We start from the raw sequence: 14,594 nt of genomic DNA, 5'->3' as shown, positions 1-14,594 counted from the left end.
AAAAAACGCAGCGCATGCTCTACTTTTGGTGCGATTCAAATAGGCGTCAGTGTCAGATGTCTTACGAATCGTACCAGAAATCGGCGCGTCACCCGACTTTGAAATCGTGCGACTTCACTAGGAAATCATGTGAAATGGACTGCAGCGTGTTTCTGCAAAACGTACCACAAAACGCATCGGTGTGAAGCTAGATTTACAGCCCGGTCACACTTTGAAATTGTGTGACTTCCAGCGGATGTCGTAGCGACTTGCGGTGCGACTTGCAAGACACGGATGTCTGCGCAAGTTGCCCCTGAAGTTGTGCGTAACTTTAGAAAGCAGAGTCAGAGTTGCCCCGATATGACCGCTTTTATTGCGGTCAAAACGGTGCGACTTGCAAGTCGCATGGCATGGCAAATCGCATAGCAAGTTGCCCCCAGTGTGACCCGGCTTTACAACTACTTTAACGCTTCATACATTTTTCATCCATTTTCATGCGTCATGCGGTTTTTTTTTTGCTTTGGCCAATGGCTAGTAGTAGCAGCAGTGACATCAATGTTGCTAGGCGGAAAAGACTGGGCTTAAAGGGTTGGTTCACCCCACCACGTTTTCAGGTGCGATTTGGGAATTGAAATCGGATCTAATGAATGTGAATGTGAGTATCTTAACATATACGCCATTGGTTCCGGCGCCATTTCAAAAGTAATTCTTGTGTGACTTTTTCTGCGGTTTGTTACGATTTTAAATGTAGACTACACTAGAAATCGCACTGCGAAACAAAATGGAAAAAAAGCAAGAAATCGTTGGGAAATCTTCAGAAAACATAGTGAAATCGCAAACAAGACGCGCGATTTTAAATCGCGTCCAGTGTGAACCAAGCCTAAGTACAAAACTGCACCAAAAACGCATGTGCATGCATTTTTTTGTGCGCTCCCATTGTGGCGGATGCAGCCAAAAAGGCACCAAAAGAAGCACACGCGCCCTTTCCAAAAATCGCACCGGCAGAGGCCCTAGAGAATAAAGTGGTGGGTGTTGCCATTTTTATATCCGACAGTATTTGCGAAACGTTTCTTCAAATGCCATTTTTTTGGCAAAGTCCCTAAATAATAAAGGGGTGGGTGTTGCCATTTTTTTTATGTCAGACGATATTTGCGAAACGGTTTTTCAAACGCCATTTTTTTTTTGGCAGGGGCCCTAGAGAATAAAATGGTGGCTGTTGCCATTTTTTTTTTGTCAAATGGTATTTATGCAGCGTTTATTTAAATGCCTCTTTTTTGGGGGGGGAAGAGGTCCTAGAGAATAAAATTGTGGGTGTTGACATTTTTTTATGTCAGACGGTATTTGCGCAGCGGTTTTTAAAACGCCATTTTTTTTGCAAAGGCCCTAGAGAATAAAATGGTGGGTGTTGACATTTTGTTTTGTCAAACGTTATCTGCGCAACAAATGGTGGGTGTTGCCATTTTTTTTTCAAACGGTGTTTTCGCAACGTTTTATTTAAAACCCTTTTTTTTTTGGCAGAGTCCCTAGAGAATGAAAAGGTAAGTGTTGCCATTTTTTTAATGTCAGACATTAAATGTTCAGACATGTTAAAAATTGCTGACCCAGCCGCTTCCAAGCATCTGGTGATCTAGACACTTTCACTATCTGACCAGCCAGACACTTTCACTATCTGACCAGCCGGATGCTTTCACTATCTGACCAGCCGGATGCTTTCACTATCTGACCAGCCAGAAGCTTTCACTATCTGACCATCGGACACTTTCACTATCTGACCAGCCGGACGTTTTCACTATCTGACCAGCCAGAAGCTTTCACTATCTGACCAGCCAGACGCTTCCACTATCTGACCAGCCGGACGCTTTCACTATCTGACCAGCCAGACACTTTCACTATCTGACCAGCCAGAAGCTTTCACTATCTGACCAGCCGGACGCTTTCACTATCTGACCAGCCAGACACTTTCACTATCTGACCAGCCAGAAGCTTTCACTATCTGACCATCCAGACGCTTCCACTATCTGACCAGCCAGACGCTTTCACTATCTGACCAGCCGGACACTTTCACTATCTGACCAGCCGGACACTTTCATTATCTGACCAGCCAGATGCTTTCACTATCTGACCAGCCGGACGCTTTCACTATCTGACCAGCCAGACTCTTTCACTCTCTGACCAGCCAAACACTTTCACTATCTGACCAGCCGGACACTTTCACTATCTGACCAGCTGGACACTTTCACTATCTGACCAGCCGGACGCTTTCATTATCTGACCAGCCAGATGCTTTCACTATCTGACCAGCCGGACGCTTTCACTATCTGACCAGCTGGATGCTTTCACTATCTGACCAGCTGGATGCTTTCATTATCTGACCAGCTGGATGCTTTCACTATCTGACCAGCTGGATGCTTTCACTATCTGACCAACCAGACACTTTCACTATCTGACCAGCCAGCAGCTTTCATTGTCTGACCAGCCAGACGCTTCCACTATCTGGCTAGCTGGACACTTTCACTTTCTGACCAGCCGGACGCTTTCACTATCTGGCCAGCTGGACACTTTCACTATCTGACCAGCTGGACACTTTCACTATCTGACCATCCGGACGCTTTCACTATCTGACCAGCCAGAATCTTTCACTATCTGACCAGCCAGACACTTTCACTATCTGACCAGCCAGAAAATTTTACTATCTGACATCCGGACGCTTTCACTATCTGACCAGCCAGAAGCTTTCACTATCTGACCAGCCAGATGTTTTCCATATCTTACCAACCAACCACTTTCATGATTCAACCTGCCAGCTGCTTTCACTCTCTGACCAGCCAACAGTTTTACAATCTGGCCAGCTTGGCGCTGCATTCACTATCTGACCAGCCATCTGCTTTCTCTACCGTACCAGCCAATCATTTCAATATCAGACACTTTCACTATCTGACCAACAAGTTGCTTTCAGAAAGGCCCCTCCTCTCTCTAAACTCCACTGCAATAATGGTGGCCACACTACTCAATTAGGAATCTCTTGTCAAAGAGAAGCCCTACTGTGGAGGCAATGCCCAGAAGGCAAGGGACTAGTCACCGCTATTTCCTGTCGTCTACCTGAAGATACAATATGTTGCCAAAAGTATTGGCACCGCCCTCCAAATCATGTGATTTAGGTGTTCCAATCCCCTCCATGGCCACAGGTGTATACAATCAAGCCCCTAGGCATGCAGACTGCTTCTACAAACATTGGTGAAAGAATGGGTCGCTCTCAGGAGCTCAGTGACTCCAAGCGTGGTCCGTGATAGGTTGTCACCTGTGCAACAAGTCCATCCGTGACATTTCCTGGCTACTAAATATTCCACGCTCAACTGTTAGTGGGATTATAACAAAGTGGAAGCAACTGAGAACAACAGCAACTCAGCCACCAAGTGGTAGGCCACGTCACATGACAGGGCGGGGTCAGCGCATGCTGAAGCGCACAGTGCGCAGAAGTCACCAACTGTCTGCAGAGTCAATAGCTAAAGACCTCCAAACTTGGTGTGACCTTCAGATGAGCCCAACAACAGTGCGCAGAGAGCTTCATGGAATGGGTTTCCATGGCCGAGCAGCTGCATCCAAGCCTTGTATCACCAAGTGCAATGCAAAGCGTCGGATACTGTGGTGTAAAGCACGCCGCCACTGTACTCTAGAGCAGAGGAGACGTGTTCTCTGAAGTGACCAATCACACTTCTCTGTCTGGCAATCCAATGGATGTGTCTGGGTTTGGTGGTTGCCAGGAGAACGGTACTTGCCTGACTGCATTGTGCCAAGTGTAAAGTTTGGTGGAGGGGGGATTATGGTGTGGGGTTGTTTTTCAGGGGGTGGGCTTGGCCCCCTAGTTCCAGTGAAGGGAACTCTTAAGGCGTCAGCATACCAAGACATTTTGGACAATTTCATGCTCCCAACTTTGTGGGAAGAGTTTGGGGATGGCCCCTTCCTGTTCCAACATGACTGCACACCAGTGCACAAAGCAAGGTCCATAAAGACATGGAGGAGCCAGTTTGGGGTGGAGGAACTTGACTGGCCTGCACAGAGTCCTGACCTCAACCCCACAGAACACCTTTGGGATGAATTAGAGTGGAGACTGTGAGCCAGGCCTCCTCCCCCGACATCAGTGCCTGACCTGACAAATGTGCTTCTGGAAGAATGGTCCAACCTTCCCATAGACACCCTCCTAAACCTTGTGGACGGCCTTCCCAGAAGAGTTGAAGCTGTTATAGCTGCGAAGGGTGGGGCCAACTCAATATTGAACCCTACGGACTAAGACTGGGGGGCCATTAAAGTTCATGTGCGTGGAAAGGGCGGGGCCAACTCAATATTGAACCCTACGGACTAAGACTGGGGGGCCATTAAAGGTCATGTGCGTGGAAATACTTTTGGCAATATAGTGTATTTTCCCATTATTGACTTGTGCACTGGCATTAAAAGTGTCTAGGCACAGGAATTGCACTGATATAATGAGTTCCTAGACACAGGAATTGAACTATTATCAGTGCCTAGGCATGGGAGGTGCACTGATGTTATAAGTGCCTAGGCACAGGAATTGAACTGATATTATGAGTGCCTAGGTACTGGAAGTGCACTAATACTATAAGTGCCTAGGCACAGGAATTGCACTGATATTAGACGTGCCTAGGCTCAGGAAGTGCACTAATACTATAAGTGCCTAGGCACAGAAAGTGCACTGATATTATATGTGCCTCTGCGCAGGAAGTGCACTGCTAATTTCAGAAGGAATTCAAAACAAAATATGAATTTTGGGGGGGTACCGTTTCTAAATGTTTCCTATATCGTAAAACACCCTGACCTTCTGAGTTCTGCTTCGCTGGTTTGGTCCAAAACTCACAAAAGCTTCCGGTGCCGAAAAAAAATTTGCTCGACTTCTACAGATCAAGAAATGGAACCCCCATCCCCCATTGCTTCTAGCTCACCCCACTCCTGGTTCCCCCCTTTTCCCAAGTCTAATGCAATGTTCTGATGATGGCTAGCCTATGCCATTGATTGCCTAAAGGCATGATGACGTCACCCCTCGCAGGCCTATCAGAGAGCCTCACACTCCCCCATATAATTAGCATAATGGCTATCTGAGGTCTTTGAGGTTCTGGGAGGCCAAAAAATGCTGCATCTCATTATCCACAACTGTCACTGATGACTCTATACTCAGGAAAGTGATATGAAGATCTGGTAACGAGGAACTTTTCTGTCTGTCTAGAGGATAAAACGGGAAGGTGTCCAACTCCTCCACCCAGCCACGCTCATTGTCCGTACAAGATACCCAAGGAGAACTACAAGTGCCATTATGACTACAAATGTCCGGATAAGAAGAAATGCTGCTTTAACGGCTGCTGGAAGGAATGCAAAGACCCCATACGTAAGAGCACCAGCGGTGCCAAACATGGCTCCCCGTCTATCAATGATTGTTGTCTGTGTGCCCCATGGCCAAGGCCTGGGACAAGGAGTGGGGGGCAGGAGGGACAGCTGCCCTGGGAGCAGAGAAGCAAGGGAGAAAATAATAGATGCGAGGTGGTACCCCCATTTTAAGACATGCATTAAAATTGGGAGAGCAATTCTGGACCCATGGCAACCTAGAAGAAGGCCTCCCCTCAGTACTAGAGCTCCAAAATGTCCCAAACCCAGAGAGTCCTATAGTAAATCTTCACAATGCAAGCCTTCCTATTGGTTAGAGAGGTTTGGGGCATTGTATTGTGGTAGTGGGGACTCCATTGTCAGGAAGGTGGAGGTGGGAGCAGAGCTATGACCATAGAGCAGGAGATGGCCAGTGCCTACTGAGCTACCATAGAAGGCACAGCCATTCTACGACATGCATTAACATTGAGGGAGCAATTCTGGATCCTTGCCCTGGGTGCTGGATGACCCTGTCCCAGTACTGCCCATGGCAACCTAGCAAAAGACCTCCCCTAAGTACTAGAGCTCCAAATTGTTCCAAAGCCAGGGTGTCCTATTGGAAACCTTCACAATGCAAGCCTTCCTATTGGTTAGAGAGGTTTAGGGCATTGTATTGTGGTAGTGAGTGCTCCGTTGTTGGGAAGGTGGAGGTGGGAGCAGAGCTATGACCATAGAGCAGGAGATGGCCAGTGCCTACTGAGCTACCATAGAAGGCACAGCCATTCTATGACATGCATTAACATTGTGGGAGTTATTCTGGATCCTTGCCTTGGGCGCTGGACGACCCTGTCCTGGTACTGCCCATGGCAACCTAGCAGAGAACCTCCCCTAAGTAGTAGAGCTCCAAAATGTTCCAAACTCAAGGTGTCCTATTGGAAACCTTCACAATGCAAGCCTTCCTATTGGTTAGAGAGGTTTAGGGCATTGTATTGTGGTAGTGGGGGCTCCATTGTTGGGAAGGTGGAGGTGGGAGCAGAGCTATGACCATAGAGCAGGAGATGGCCAGTGCCTGCTAAGCTACCATAGAAGGCACAGCCATTCTACGACATGCATTAACATTGAGGGAGCAATTCTGGATCCTTGCCCTGGGTGCTGGATGACCCTGTCCCGGTACTGCCCATGGCAACCTAGCAAAAGACCTCCCCTAAGTACTAGAGCTCCAAATTGTCCCAAAGCCAGGGTGTCCTATTGGAAACCTTCACAATGCAAGCCTTCCTATTGGTTAGAGAGGTTTAGGGCATTGTATTGTGGTAGTGGGGGCTCCATTGTCGGGAAGGTGGATGTGGGAGCAGAGCTATGACCATAGAGCAGGAGATGGCCAGTGCCTATTGAGCTACCATAGAAGGCACAGCCATTCTACGACATGCATTAACATTGGGGGAGCAAGTCTGGATCCTCGCCTTGGGCGCTGCACGACCCTGTCCCGGTACTGCCCATGGCAACCTAGCAGAGAACCTCCCCTAAGTACTAGAGCTCCAAAATGTCCCAAACTGAAGGTGTCCTATACTATTTTTATTTTATTTTTGTTTTTTGTTTGATTTTTAATTTTTTTTTTTACATGTAGCATCTGTGCGCACCACAAATTAATCTCCTCCTCTCAGATTTTATAGCATAGTTTATTTCACAAAAATTGTATTGGGTTTTTGAGTGTTGGTACAGGATGTGTAAAACATTCACATATCCAGTTCGGCTCCAGAAAAAATTTTTTCTTTTTTGCATCCATGTAAAAAACTAAATGTTTGGCAATACAATTGCTGAACACCTCCACAAAACATTTTATATATATATATATATATATATACTGTATATATATATATATATATATATATATTTTTTTTTAAATAGATATGTATATATAAATAGATAGATAGACAAATAGACAGATATTTATATATATTTATTTATATATACATATATATATATATATATATATATATATATATAAATAAATTAATATATATATTTATATAAATAAATACATTTATATAATATATATATATATTCTGAAAACAAAGTCCCTGCAGAATAAAAAAGTGATAGCCGCCAATTTTTTTACGTCACATGATATTTTTGCAGCTGTCCATTAAACGCAGGTTTTCATGAAAGAAAATATAATAAAATGAATTTTAGTGCAAACACACACAATAGAATGCCCATTTTTTTGTTTAAAATACAAAACAAATGAGGTTGCACCGAGTAAATAAATATCAAACATCCCATGGCTTAAAATTGCGTGAGCCCGCGATGTCGCCAAAAACGACGGTGCTCAAAAATCACCATAGATGATGTTTTAAAAGCATTTACAGCTCATCAGTTTAGCGTGAACTAGGAGCTCTTGTTCTAGAATCACTGTTCTCACTCTAACGATCGTGGCGCTATGTTATACGTGTGGTGCGACCACGGTTTACATACGCTTGCACACCCTGGGCTTGCGTTTGCATTTGCACAGGTGTGCGGGGCTACGGCAATTTTTTGTTTCCATTTTAATATGAGGGGTCTAATAGACCCCTATGTCTCCCCTGCCCTTCACACCATCTAACCAAGAACAGATCAGCTTGATTAGATGCATCCCCTGGCTGTACTGGCTAGGAAAAGGTGCATCGGAAACCAGAAGTGACATCACTTCTGGTTTCACTGTTTGTATGTAGGCATGGATATACCTTGGTTGCACAGCTCCTTTAGCCAGCGGTTGTGTTCCCAGGTTCCAGTAAGAGCGGTGATCCCAGGAACCACGGGAGGAAAGGGAGCACCGTTCTGCTGACTCTGTGAAAGTGATCGGCAGCTATGGAGCTGCCACATTACTGTCACTTTCATGCCGAGTGAACAAAAAAAAACTACCCCAGCCATCAACATAAAATTTAAGGTTCACCCTTTGGGCGTACGTAGAATATCCAAAGAGCTGAACTGGACATACTGTAGAAAATAATGCAACAGTGAGGTTACAGAGGCAGGAAAACGGTAGAAATAGGTCCACCGAATAAAGAGGCGACACTGCAAATGACATCTCAAACTGTAAGGCGCAGGTAACTGAACATATTCGAGAAGCTGGGAGAAGCTCCATCGGTAACACCACCAATGAGGGAGTATGAGTCGATGGGGGAAGTAGAAAGGCATTCCAGAATCATAGTACATCCAAAGAGCTGAACTGGACATAGAAAAGAATGCAACAACAATGAGGTTACAGAGGTAAGAAAACGATAGAAATAGGTCCACCTAGTAGAGAAGAGGTGACACTGCAAATGACATCTCAAACTGTAAGGCGCAGGCAACTGAACATATTCGAGAAGCTGGGAGAAGATCCATCGGTAACACCACCAATTTGGGAGTATGACTCGATGGAGGCAGTAGAAGTAGTAGGGTATTCCAGAATCATAGTACGTCTAAAGAGCTGAACTGGATATAGAAAAGAATGCAACAATGATGAGGTTACAGAGGCAAGAAAACGATAGAAATAGGTCCACCGACTAGAGAAGAGGTGACACTGCAACTGACATCTCAAACTGTAAGGCGCAGGTAACTGAACATATTCGAGAAGCTGGGAGAAGCTCCATCGGTGACACCACCAATGAGGGAGAATGAGTCGATGGGGGAAGTAGAAGGGTATTCCAGAACCGTAGTACATCTAAAGAGCTGAACTGGATATAGAAAAGAATGCAACGATGAGGTTACAGAGGCAAGAAAATGATAGAAATAGGTCCACCAACTAGAGCAGAGGTGCAACTGCAAATTTCATCTCAAACTGTAAGGCACAGGTAACTGAAAATATTCGAAAAGCTGGGAGAAGCTCCATCGGTAACACCACCAATGAGGGAGTATGAGTCAATGGGGCAGTAGAAGAAGAAGGGCATTCCAGAATCATAGTACATCCAAAGAGCTGAACTGGACATAGAAAAGAATGCAACAACAATGAGGTTAGAGAGGCAAGAAAACGATAGAAATAGGTCCACCTAGTAGAGAAGAGGTGACACTGCAAATGACATCTCAAACTGTAAGGCGCAGGCAACTGAACATATTCGAGAAGCTGGGAGAAGCTCCATCGGTAACACCACTAATGAGGGAGTATGAGTCGATGGAGGCAGTAGAAGCAGTAGGGCATTCCAGAATCATAGTACATCCAAAGAGCTGAACTGGACATAGAAAAGAATGCAACAACAATGAGGTTACTACAGAGGCAAGAGGCATATACAGTATATATAAAGAGTAATAAAACAACAGAGAAATAAAAGAAAGAAGTTTCAGAAGGTAGGATACTTGCAGAAGTCCTTGGTCTGAGCAGAGTCCAAGTGTCCGAACAAAAGGTTGCCTTTCTCCCAGATGGTTCCTGATGTTGAAAATGAGAAATCTCTTCTTACTTCTCTCCAGGCATGTCAGCCTTTTTTCTAGTATCCCAAAGGAGTGTCTCTTGAAAGCAAAGAGCCTATCGCCTCATTTGGGGATGGGTGTTAGGCGGAGACCCAGGATATGACCAAATCCCTTACAAGTTTATACCATGGTCGATAACCTTCAATAGGTACAGGTAGCATCCTAGCAACTGGCAGATTAATATGCAGAATCATATTCTTAACATCCAGATACCAAATTATAGCATATCCTGCCACTCTGGATAAAATATATTGATTTCTACCCTCTTGTAGACGCTACATAGGGATGTAAGGTGTCGTGACTCGTATTAAAATGACCTATCTGAATATATACTTTATATCAATGTGTCCAGTTCCTTTTGAAGTTTATGAATTTGGATGAAAAGTGACTCATGTGGGATGAACGTTTTATGGCACTCTCTGCTGTCATGTTTACAGGTCGTGACCAACTGAGTTATGGTTTTATGACCCGGCAGAAGAAAGTGTTTGTGAGACACTCTGGCACCAGGCTAATTGGGAATTACAACCATGAAGCTTATTCAGCTGTGCCCATGCACCTGTGACCCCAGTGCACACACAGACCACATTCCATTCAAAGGGGAGGGGGGACGGAGTGGAATGATATTTTCAGATCATGATACAAGATGGTAGACATTAACAAAATGGTTGTCAGTATCCATGTGTCTAAGCACACAATTGCCACAGTCATCACATGCTTTGGTCAAAGCATTGCATCAGACCTGTGGTTGACCAATCACAATGCACTGTCAGGCCGCAGTGCATTGTGGGGCTCGGAGAGTGAACAGCCTACCGAACGCCCCTACTGTTCATGTGTTCAGTGAACACAAGAATGGCCCATGTTCGAGTCAAACTTATGTTGCAGCCCATCCCTACTGAACATATTCGAGAAGCTGGGAGAAGCTCCATCGGTAACAATGAGCGAGTATGCCCCGATGAAGGCAGTAGAAAAAGTAGGGCATTCCAGAACCGAAGACGGGTGAAAGGTGAGAGAGAAGGGGAGAATGTGCAGAATACCCACCCAAAATCTGTGGCGGGTGGTAGAGAGGAAGAAAAGGGAGGGAGGTGGGAGGCTTGCCTGGGGGGAAAGAGAGGGTGAGGGGGGGAGAAATCTTGTGCGGCCGCACAAAAGATGTCCGTCCAAACATACATATGAAGAGTAAAGAATGGTCCAAGTTTAAATGGTCATTCTAGGCTATCCATGGATCCCAAATCTTAACAAATTTGGCGAAGGGTGTCATGGTTTTAAATTTTGGACTTTAAGGAATGGTTGGTGCTAGGCTTTGGCCAAGGTCTGCCAAGAAAGTAAACCTCATAGTTTCCTCTTGGCTTTATCCAAAGACAAGATTGACTTATGCAGCAACACTTCCCAGGGTTCAAAAACATTCTGGACCATGCGGATCATTGTATAGACTCAGGACCAAAATTTCAGGGCTTTGGGGCATGTCCACCAAATATGGAGAAGGGTGCCCAGTTCCCAAAAACACAGGAGATGCAGAGGGGACAAAGTTTACTACCCATATAGGGATCATGTACCGGCGTGAGAGCAGTTTCTAAGAATTCTTCTGGGCGATTTCCACTCACCGGGCACTTACTAGTACCAAGAAATTCTCCCCCACACCATGACACCATCACCACCACCCTGAATAGTTGATACAAGGCAGGATGGATCCATGCTTTCATGTTGTTTACATCAAATTCTGACCCTACCATCTGAATGTCGCAGCAACCAGTCTGCCCATTCTCCTCTGACCTCTGACATCTACAAGGCATTTTCCTCCACACAACTGCCACTCACTAGATATTTTCTCTTTTTCGGACCATTCTCTGTAAACCCTAGAGATGGTTGTGCATGAAAATCCCAGTAGATCAGCAGTTTTTGAAATACTCAGACCAGCTTGTCTGGCACCAATAACCATGCCACATTCAAAGTCACTTAAATCCCCTTTCTTCCCCATTCTGATGCTCGGTTTGAACTTCAGCAAGTCGTCTTCACCACGTCTAGATGCCTAAATGCATTGAGTTGCTGCCATGGGATTGGCTGATTAATTTGTGTTACCAAGCAATTGAACAGGTGGGCCTAATAAAGTGGCTGGTGAGTGTATGACTTAGTTTGAAGAGGACCTGTCAGTATCGTTGCAATAAATAAATACTTGACATGATACAATTTAGAGGAACAGTATATATTTAGGAATAACGTAGAACTATAGGCATTTTTTTAAAATTTTGGATGGAGTAAGGAAGATTTATAAACCCTATGAGATTTTTTATTTATTTTTTTTTCCATCTGTGTTCCATTGCAGAAATTTACCTTCACTTTCTGTACAATAATAAACACAGGAAGTGAGAGGAATTCCCTACTGATTAAGAGAATAAATTGCCCCCTCCCCTCTCCCCAAGGTCACCAGAACTAGTCCCCTATTGGAAGATTTGCCCTCTATCTGGGGTCAGCCCAAAAGCTTGGATTTTCCATAAATTTTTACTTTTGATGATAATGGTAAATAGGACAAATAGAGAGGGTGAATCTCCCTAACGGGGGCACAGGCAGCAATAAAAACCTGACGGGGGGGGTCCAATCCATCTGCAGCTTTAGGCAACTTTTTAACATTGCTTTTTTCCTCCCCTGGAGCATAGACACCCTTAAAGGGATGCCTATAGGGGGCCTTTATGTCCACATTTGAGGATTTTTTTATTGTGTTCATCCATTCACTGAGCTTCGAACACCTCAACTCTCAAACACTCTCTCGGCCCAAACTCAAAGCTCATTCCTAATAACAATGTACGCATGATTTGCATCTAGTTCTGGGGATAGGTTTTTATATGTAGGGTAAATATTTGGTTATGTTTTAGGTGAAGGTTTAATTTTTGATGAGGTTTTCAGGTTAAAGGTAAGAGTGGTAGTCTAAAGGTCAGGTTAAGGTGAAGTCTTTAAGGAGTGTAGGGGAAGACTTTTCTTCATAGCCAAAATCTCAGTGCCCAGAACAGAGCTCATCCCTAATGACAATGTATAATTTCCAACCAGGATATCTAGTGTTGGGGTTTGGGTTAGGCTGTGGTTAGGGTTTTATATTTAGGGTAAACATTTGGTTATGTTTTAAGTGAAGGTCTAATTTTCTATGAGGTTTTGAGGTTAAAGGTAAGGGTGGTAGTCTAAGGGTCGGGTGAAGGTGAAGTCTTTAAGGAGTGTAAGGGAAGACTTTTCTTCATATCCAGAATCTCAGTGGCCAGAACAGAGCTCATCCCTAATGACAATGCATGATTTCCAACCAGGATATCTAGTGTTGGGAGTTGGGTTAGATTGGTGATTGGGTTTTTATATTTAAGGTAAATATTTGGTCATGGTTTAGGGTTATGTTAGTTAAGGTGAGGGCTTTAAGGAGAGTAAGGGAAGACGTTTCTTCGTAGCCAGAATCTCAGTGCCCAGAACAGAGCTCATCCTTAATGACAATGTAAGTATGATTTCCAACTGGGATATCTACGGTTGGGAGTTGGGTTAGATTGGTGCTTAGGTTTTGGTATTTAAGGTAAATATTTATTATGTTTTAGGGTTACGTGCGTTAAGGTGAGGGCTTTAAGGAGCAAAGGGGAAGACTTTTCTTTGTAGCCAGAATCTCAATGCCCAGAACAGAGCTCATCCCTAATGACAATGTATGATTTCCAACTGGGATATCTAGTGTTGGGGTTGGGTTAGACTGTGGTTAGGGTTTTATATTTACGGTAAATATTTGGTTATGTTTTAGGTGAAGGTTTCATTTTTCGATGAGGTTTTGAAGTTAAAGGCAAGGGTGGTAGTCTAAGGGTTGGGTTAAGGTGAAGTCTTTAAGAAATTTAAGGGAAGACATTTCTTCGTAGCCAGAATCTCAATGCCCAGAACAGAGCTCATCCCCAATGACAATGCATGATTTCCAATTGGGATATCTAGTGTTGGGAGTTGGGTTAGATTAGTGCTTAGGTTTTTATATTTAGGGTAAATATTTGGTTATGTTTTAGGGTTATGTGAGTTAAGGTGAGGGCTTTAAGGAGTGTAGGGGAAGACTTTTCTTTGTAGCCAGATCTCAGTGCCCAGAACAGAGCTCATCCCTAATGACAATGTAAGTATGATTTCCAACTGGGATATCTAGTGTTGGGGTTTTGGTTATGTTGGTGCTTAGGTTTTTATATTTAGGGTAAATGTTTTAGGGTTACATTAGTTAAGGTAAGGGCTTTAAGGAGCGTAGGGGAAGACTTTTCTTCATAGCCAGGATCTCAGTGCCCAGAACTGATGGTGGGATGGCAGCAACAATGTTTGACTAATGTTCTCATTGTCTTTCCATCCACAGATTGAGGTCACGGCAAGAAGGGAAACAAGAAGCTTGAAGCTGCAAGTTGATTGATGACACACTATGGTGGAATTAACTCTTTGTGATCAGGGAGAGGTCACCTTGTATATGACACTACTATACATAATAAAGGATAATTCAATTCTGCTCCATGATGATTTGTGGCTGCATCTTTACAGGGGTTTTTTTTATAGTGGAACCAAAACTCTACAATCAGAATTTTCCCCACATCAAAGTACATCTTATATGTTTCCAAATTGTTGTTTCCAGGTTCTCTGAAGCATGATGAAGTTTATTTCTGATGAGGATGCAGAGATGAGAATGCCCAGTTGCTACTGGGTCCCCGGCATCCTCATTGTGGCAGGATCTGCAGATCACGTAATCTGAGTGGCGTCAGGTGTCGACTCTTGCATTGGTGCCCACCCTGACAGATCTCAGGTGAGGTTTGGCATGCGCAGAATTTATTGATGCCATCAGTGGAGGAAGG

The 14,594-nt window shown here is 44.3% G+C and overlaps 1 long non-coding RNA gene across 1 annotated transcript; it reads left to right on the top strand.

Moving 5' to 3' along the window:
* Positions 1 to 5,219: 5,219 nt before the first annotated feature.
* Positions 5,220 to 14,259, top strand: LOC149438562 (uncharacterized). Its single transcript, XR_016307889.1, has 2 exons — positions 5,220 to 5,374; positions 14,108 to 14,259. It is a non-coding gene; the product is annotated as an uncharacterized LOC149438562 (long non-coding RNA).
* Positions 14,260 to 14,594: the final 335 nt, after the last annotated feature.

The sequence above is a fragment of the Staurois parvus genome, unplaced genomic scaffold (genome assembly GCF_062004578.1).
Source record: "Staurois parvus isolate SC_StPar_1 unplaced genomic scaffold, SC_StPar_1.0 ptg001181l, whole genome shotgun sequence".
Taxonomy (NCBI): Eukaryota; Metazoa; Chordata; class Amphibia; order Anura; family Ranidae; genus Staurois; species Staurois parvus.
This window is presented reverse-complemented; position numbering and strand designations above follow the sequence as displayed.